This window comes from Cuculus canorus, chromosome 26 (assembly GCF_017976375.1).
Source record: "Cuculus canorus isolate bCucCan1 chromosome 26, bCucCan1.pri, whole genome shotgun sequence".
Lineage (NCBI taxonomy): Eukaryota > Metazoa > Chordata > Aves > Cuculiformes > Cuculidae > Cuculus > Cuculus canorus.
This window is the reverse complement of record NC_071426.1, coordinates 5,326,456-5,333,784: the sequence shown is the minus strand read 5'-3', so window position 1 is coordinate 5,333,784 and position 7,329 is coordinate 5,326,456.

The window sequence follows — 7,329 nt, the reverse complement described above, 5'->3', positions numbered from 1 at the left end:
CAGCTTTTTCTATCGGATTTGCCAGTGAATGCACTTCTCTGTTATCTTGTGTTGCATCATACTTCTTTGGAAGCAGAAGTATTTTAAGGCACTGAACTTAGTAATTACAGAATCACCAGGTTGGAAAGGACCCACTGGATCATGGAGTCCAACCATTCCTAACACTCCCTAAACCATGTCCCTCAGCACTTCATCCACCCATTCCTTAAACACCTCCAGGGAAGGCGACTCAACCCCCTCCCTGGGCAGCCTCTGCCAGTGCCCAATGACTCTTTCTGTGAAGTATTTTTTTCTGATATCCAACCTGAACCTCCCCTGGCGGAGCTTCAGGCCATTCCCCCTTGTCCTGTCCCCTGTCACTTGGGAGAAGAGCCCAGCTCCCTCCTCTCCACAACCTCCTTTCAGGCAGTTGTAGAGAGCAATAAGGTCTCCCCTCAGCCTCCTCTTCTCCAGGCTAAACAACCCCAGCTCTCTCAGCCGCTCCTCGTCAGATGTTCTCCAGCCCCTCACCAGCTTCGTTGCTCTTCTCTGGACACACTCCAGAGCCTCAACATCCTTCTCGTGGTGAGGGGCCCAGAACTGAACACAGTATTCGAGGTGCGGTCTCACCAGTGCCGAGTACAGAGGGAGAATAACCCCCCTGGACCTGCTGGTGACCCCATTTCTGATCCAAGCCAAGATGCCGTTGGCCTTCTTGGCCCCCTGGGCACACTGCTGGCTCATGGTCAGTCGCTGTCAACCAGCACCCCCAGGTTCTTCTCCTCCGTGCAGCTCTCCAGCCACTCTTCCCCCAGTCTGTAGCGCTGCACAGGGTTGTTGTGCCCCAAGTGCAGGACCCGGCATTTGGCCTTGTTGATCCTCATGCCATTGGCCTCGGCCCAGCGGTCCAGCCTGTTCAGATCCCTTTGCAGAGCCTCCCTACCCTCCAGCAGATCCACACTTCCTCCCAGCTTAGTGTCATCTGCAAACACCCGGTTCTCTTGCATGTGCTTCATGATAGCACTCAACATTACCTGTTCCATGACTTTCCCTGGCTCTGAGGTGAGACTGACAGGCCTGGAGTTCCCCGGATCCTCTCTGCAACCCTTCTTGTAGATGGGCACAACATCAGCCAGCCTCCAGTCCAGTGGAACTTCCCCAGTCAGCCAGGACCTCTGGAAGATGATGGATAGGGGTTTGGAAAGGACATCCGCCAGCTCCTTCAATACTCTTGGGTGGATCCCATCCGGCCCCATAGACGTGTGGGCGTCTAGCTGGGCAAGCAAGTCTCTAACCGCCTCCTCTTGGATCACGGGAGCCTCAATCTGCCCCTCTAACTCTTGGATTTGTAAACAGAAGGAACAACTTTCTTTGCTATTAAAGACTGAGGCGAAGAAGGCATTAAGTACCTCAGCCTTGTCCTTATCCCCTGTCACTGTTATTCCTTCTGCATCCAATAGAGACTGGATATTCTCCCTCGTCCTCCTTTTCCTGTTAATGTACTTAGATACTTAAGAAGCAGTTTTACTTCTTGTTAACTGAAATACCAAAGAGGTACAGTAAAATACCTGGGTTTTATGTAAGGTTAGAGTTGAAATCTGAGCTTTGGTGGTGGGTTGAGCTGTCCCAAGGCTCCTGCTTTGTGCCAGAGGCTTAGCATCTCCTTCTGAGGTCCAGATCCTGCTCTGCCCTGGCACCCTGCTGGCTCCCAGCCCTCCCACTGCCCTCGCGTGCTGTGTGCAAACGCAGCCCCGCGCCCATCTGTCCTCGCTGCTGGGGAGCTGCCACCCTCAGTGCAACGAGGACGGGGGATGTGGAGTGAGAGCTGGCTTGAAACTCATCTTGGTGGTTTTTTCCAGACATTAATGACCCCTCCCCATGGTGTCCGGGTTTTCCCAGTCCCCGCTGTGCCCTCCCAGCTATGAAGGGGCTCTTGGTGCCAAGAAACAAATCCCTTTCCAGCTTTGGTCCTGCTTCCCAGTGGCCGCGTTCAGGTGCGTGAGATGGGGCAGCGGGGCGGGTGCTCTTCCTAAGGGATTGCTAAGGAGAGAAGCACAGAAACCCAAACACATCACAACTAACCCCAGAAAATGGGGAGCTGGGTTTTTTCTTCATCTCTTTTATTTGTCATTGACTCGGAGCAGCAATTGTGGCGAAGGGAGGTGAGAGGTACACCACCACACTGAGGAAACCGGGAGGAGAAGTACAAAAATAAGGAAGCCTCTCTATAATATAATAGCAGTCAGTTACTAAAAATAAATATTGTAAACACGAAATAACAACATCAGGTGAAGCTACAGTCTCTTGTTCCTGTTAGCAGCCCCACAGTCTTTGGCTTTATTGATGTCCCCCTGTCCCACACAGAGCCATCGCCTGCACTGAGATGCGTTTTCTTTGCTTCGAGTCAGAAAGACGTCAGACTGGTTAGAGATGTCAACAAGATCCATAACTGGACTCTCATCCTCCACATCGCGTTGTGACCAGGAATTTTCACCCTCTCTCCTCCGACAGAGAGCCTGGACACGGCTGGATCGCCTGCGGAGAGGCCGTGCAGCAGAGGCACTGAGCTGCCTCGGAGCTGCTTCCAGCCCAGAGATCTGTGCGTCGCGGACCCTCCTCACACGTCTTGGGTGGTGGAATGTGATGCTTCTCCCTACATGTCCCTCAACCCCAGGAAGGGAAGAGGCAAATTCCTTTTGCAAGGCTCAATAATTTGCTACTTGTGCGTGTGCAGTAACAATAAAATCCTGTCGCGAGTGCCACGAAGGAGAGAATCACCAGGGAGATGTCAGAGCCTCTGGCACAGCAGCCGACCCCATGGAAGACCCTGTTCTCCTGCTGCCCATGTGGCCGGAGAATGTGCCAGCACACCACCAGGAGTGCAAAGAAAATGCATCCTCATGGGAAAAACCAAGTGAGACAAAAGCCATCCTGAATGCACAAAGCAGTGCTTCTGACTGGAGGAGAGACAGATCGAGCAAGTCAAGCTGATCGGTCTTGTCCATCCCTCCCTACGTAGAACAGATCTGATCTTCCCTTCATATTAATTGTTACGATTTCACCTTCCCTTCTCATTTTAAACACGTTCACAGACTGTCCCAGGGCACTGTGCTCATGTAGGTTACAGTCCCACCAGAGTGACAATCGGACTGTGCAGCAAATGCTACTCATCCTCTTTGAAGAGGAGCACAAATGTCTCTTCATCTTTAATAAAACCCTTTCTCACAGCCAGGGCCAAGGGCATCCCTGCAGCCACGCCATAATGATGGGGTCTTGAAACACTCCGAGTGTTGCTGTTTACCTGGAAACACTTCAGCCCCTGCTTGATTCTGAGACAAAGTGAGGGGGAAGCAAAGGTTCTCAAGCATTATGAGAGCCTGGGTGGTATCCAGGTGGGATTCCATCGGACCAAGCCCAGCCCAAAACCCTCCCTGACCTCACAGAATGCTTCAGTCTGTATCCTTGAGCTCCAGCACGTCTCCCTCGCCTCGCTAGCCCCACAGAGCCGATACTGGCCCAGCCCAGGCACTGTGGGGCAGACCAAGAAGCTCTAGCTCCAGGGGAGGAGCTGCACGGTCTTCCCTTTCTCTGTTCCAGGAGAGGAGACAGCGCTCGGCTGTTCCCCACCACCCTCTGAGGGTAGAGTCAATCCTTCCCACCGCTGCGAGGCTACAGCCCCAGTCTGTGCTGCGGAGAGGCACGGGCAGCGAGGTTACCCCGCTCCACTCGTCCCCGCTAACCGGGTACTGAACCACCCGCATCTTCTCACCCTTTCAGTCACCCACTCCAACAATTTGCTGCACGGGAGCCGGAATCAGCTGCCCACAGTCTCACTCTTTTCCACTCTCCTCCCAAACTAAAGCTGTATAAAATTTACCTCACTAACCGATGAAAACACTACGTGTTCCAGGAGGCGCCCAACTGGATAAGAGTTTAAAAATACAGCCGCTAATCACAGATTCATGGGATGATTTGGGTTGGAAGGGATCTCAAAGCCCATCCAGTCCCACCCCCTGCCATGGGCAGGGACACCTCCCACTGGATCAGGGGCTCCAAGCCCCATCCAACCTGGCCTGGAACCCCTCCAGGGATGGAGCAGCCACCACCGCTTTGGGCAACCTGGGCCAGGGCCTCCCCACCCTCACAGGGAAACATTCCTTCCTCAGATCTCATCTCAATCGCCCCTCTTGCAGCTGAAAACCACTCCCCTCATCCTATCACTAATGCAACTTTCTGCACGGTGCGGCAGCTAAAAACATTTCTGGTTCAGTTTGTCAGCAGGCAAAAGGCTGCTCTCAGGAATAAACACACGACTGCTTGGGACCGTGGCAGAGGAGTTTGGGATCATCTTTCCAAAATTTATTTAACATCTTCTAAAACTTTTCACTGAACTTGGTTTCTTACATTGTTTCTATACACAGTCAGATTTGCTTTGTTATAATTGTCTTGAGGCTTATATAAAAATAAGCATTTAAAATGCCCGAAGAGTGATTTTTGCTTTAAAATTGTGCTACTGCACGTGACCCCCAAGACAGCAGAGAGACTCCTGGGAATGAGGGTACCCCAAGCAGTGTAAAAATATACATCAAAATAGACAAAAACTCTGTCCTCCAAAGTGAAGGTCTGCTCCTGGGAATTATTAATTATTATAGTTGTACAGAATCGGAACTTCATTCTCTTCTGCTAAATATTTACAGCCCCTCCCATGTGCCTCCGCCCGCTCCAGCATTGCTGCAGCTTTGTCCTAAGGCGTCTTAATTCTAAGGCAAGAATTAATCACTGCTTTTCCCTGGGACACACAAAATGATGCTATGGGCACCCACGGCCCCAGGAGCGCTTGCCGACAGCCCTGAGGATGCCAAAGGGCCATGGAGTGACATCAGCTATTGCTGCTTAATTGATGGAAGGAGTTGGGATTGGTTTTGCCAGCGTCTCGCTGCGAAACACGCACCCCAACAGTGCTCGAGCCGCGGTTTGCTGTCCCGGGACAATGCGAGGGGGCCCGACGTTATTTTACCCCATGCTGCCACAGGGAACAGCGGCGCCTTCCAGAGCGATGAGGGCAGCGGGACAAAAGAAAAACCTCTCCTCAGGTCCTCCCAGCCTAATCCTGAAAGCTTCGCTGCTGCAGGGCCCGACTGCTCCCCGCGCTGCGCATCCCTGCCTTCTTAGTTTCCCTTTTGTCCTGGTGATGAATTCAGAATGCCCATCCTCAGGAATATGGGTGTCTCTCTCTCCAATCTACCCTAAAAAGAATTTAAATTAAAAAAATACCACGAGAGAAAAAGAAAATAAGTTCTCTATACCATTCTTCAGGGACATCGAAAGGTGAAGCCAAAACTAAGCAATATAACCCCCAGACTATGTACATACAAAGACATCAGATCTCTTGAAACATAAATATACAGTGTGTAAATCCAGGTGTCGCCTAAAAGGTTGAAGACGCAGAACTATTTCACAGACAAAAAGCAAACCAAACTCACCGCGCCAAGCACAGACACACGGCCACGATGTGCGGATCTGCAGGGAAGAGAGCGACCCGGCCGGGTGGTGGTTCCTGTATCCGCACATGCACCTGGGAAGGGTGCCAGTGGTTTTCAGAGGTGCAACACAACCATACGGACATGCCACGTGACTACACTCTAGGGTGCAGGTGAGGTGAGAGGTCGGGAAATGGGATTAGACCCCGAGTCCCCAATTATTTCCAGGCACGTGCTCTGCTGGCGCCGTTAAAGGGGCGCCTCTAACTCGGAGCCAGCAGGTTCTTTAATATTGCTCACCAACAGAGATACCTGGTATCTCCCAGTGCAGACCCGGAACACGCCGGTTGGAATTCTGCACCCTGTGCTTGAAAAGTTACCATGACTTTCATGGAAATAATACAGCCTTGATCAGGGTAAAAGACTAACGGAGGTCTTTAGCCCAATCTTGGAGAGGTTTGCTTTCTACAGCATGGACACGCTACGACAGACATAAATAGGTACCGGTTACTGTAAAGTGACAATGCAGTGTCTTAATTATTCCAGCATTACCCTTTCTGCTGTTTGGGAAGGTGGGAGAGTGGTTAGGAGATGTGGGGAGGAGAGCTGGTGTTTGATGGAGGCTGCAAGTGGAACAGGTCCAGCTCTAACTGGGAATGTAGGCAGACAGCCAAAAGACGCTTTGAGCTTTACTCGACACGCGGTTTTATGGCATGCAATGAAACTCCTACGACAGCTCTTTCTATAAAGTACACAGCATCTCCAGTCCCACTGGTGGTATCTCACGGGAACAAGTAAAGCCTAGAGTCTGCTTGCAAGGGGAGGCCTCGTATGTGTGTGTGTACGGAGGGAGGGACCGGGGGTGGGGGGGAAACGTCCTGTTCTGCTGAAACCAAGCTCTTCGGCAAACCTCCTTCCTCCTATCGCTGGCCAGCCTCCCGGATCTGGCAGGCCACCGCCGTGATGAGCGCTGCGCCCTTGCCGCTGCCATCTTCCGACTGGAGGAAGGTCACCTCGCACTTTGGAGACAACTGCTTCACTGTTTTGTGCATGACGGCGGAGAAGCTGCAGGGCACAGTGTGGGAAAGAAGAGCTGCTGGTGTAACTTGCCCTGGGCTGCAGGTGCCAACAGGGAACAACCCCCTGCACACACACCTGCAGAGCTGCCCCCAACAGCAGCTCCAGCAGGACTACAGACAATGGAGAAAGGTGGATGGATGGAGAGAGAGCTGCCAGGCTGGAGGCATCGGCAAGCACAGGCCTGCACGCTCCAGCTTCATGCTTAGGAATATGATTTAGCACTCGACAGGTACAACTGGGTTGATGATCTCAAAGTTTTTTTCCAACCAAACAATTCTATGATTTCCTGATGCTCTCAGACCACAACCTCCTCTGCAAGGCCCAGGGGCTGCCTGTAAGGTGTCCTGTCCAGGTCCTGGAGGAGGAACCATGGACTCTCAGGGCACGGTGTCTGCATGTGGCTGCTCGGCCAGGACAAGGACGTGCTCTCTGGGCTGGAAGGGCAAAGCAAGACTGCATGGTCCTCCTTCGCCTTTGCGGAGGTGCTTGATGTTGTCTCCAGCCTTACCAGGACCTCTCTGACTTAGGGTGATGAGGTGCTACCATGGCAGGGACAAATCTCCTCTTGCCTTGGCCAAGAGGCAGCCCCTGCCCTGCCCCAGAGCCAGGAGCTCCCTCACAGCCCGGGTCCCTTGGGCACAGCCAAAGCCAACAGGACTGGGCTCTTCACAGGGCAGGAACAGAGAGGGTGAAGCAGAGGTGTCCACACCAGCAATGCCACCTGTGGAAGAATGGCTCATGATTTAATAGCAGTGAACAATCCAGGGTTTGCTGTCTGTAGCTAGGCCTG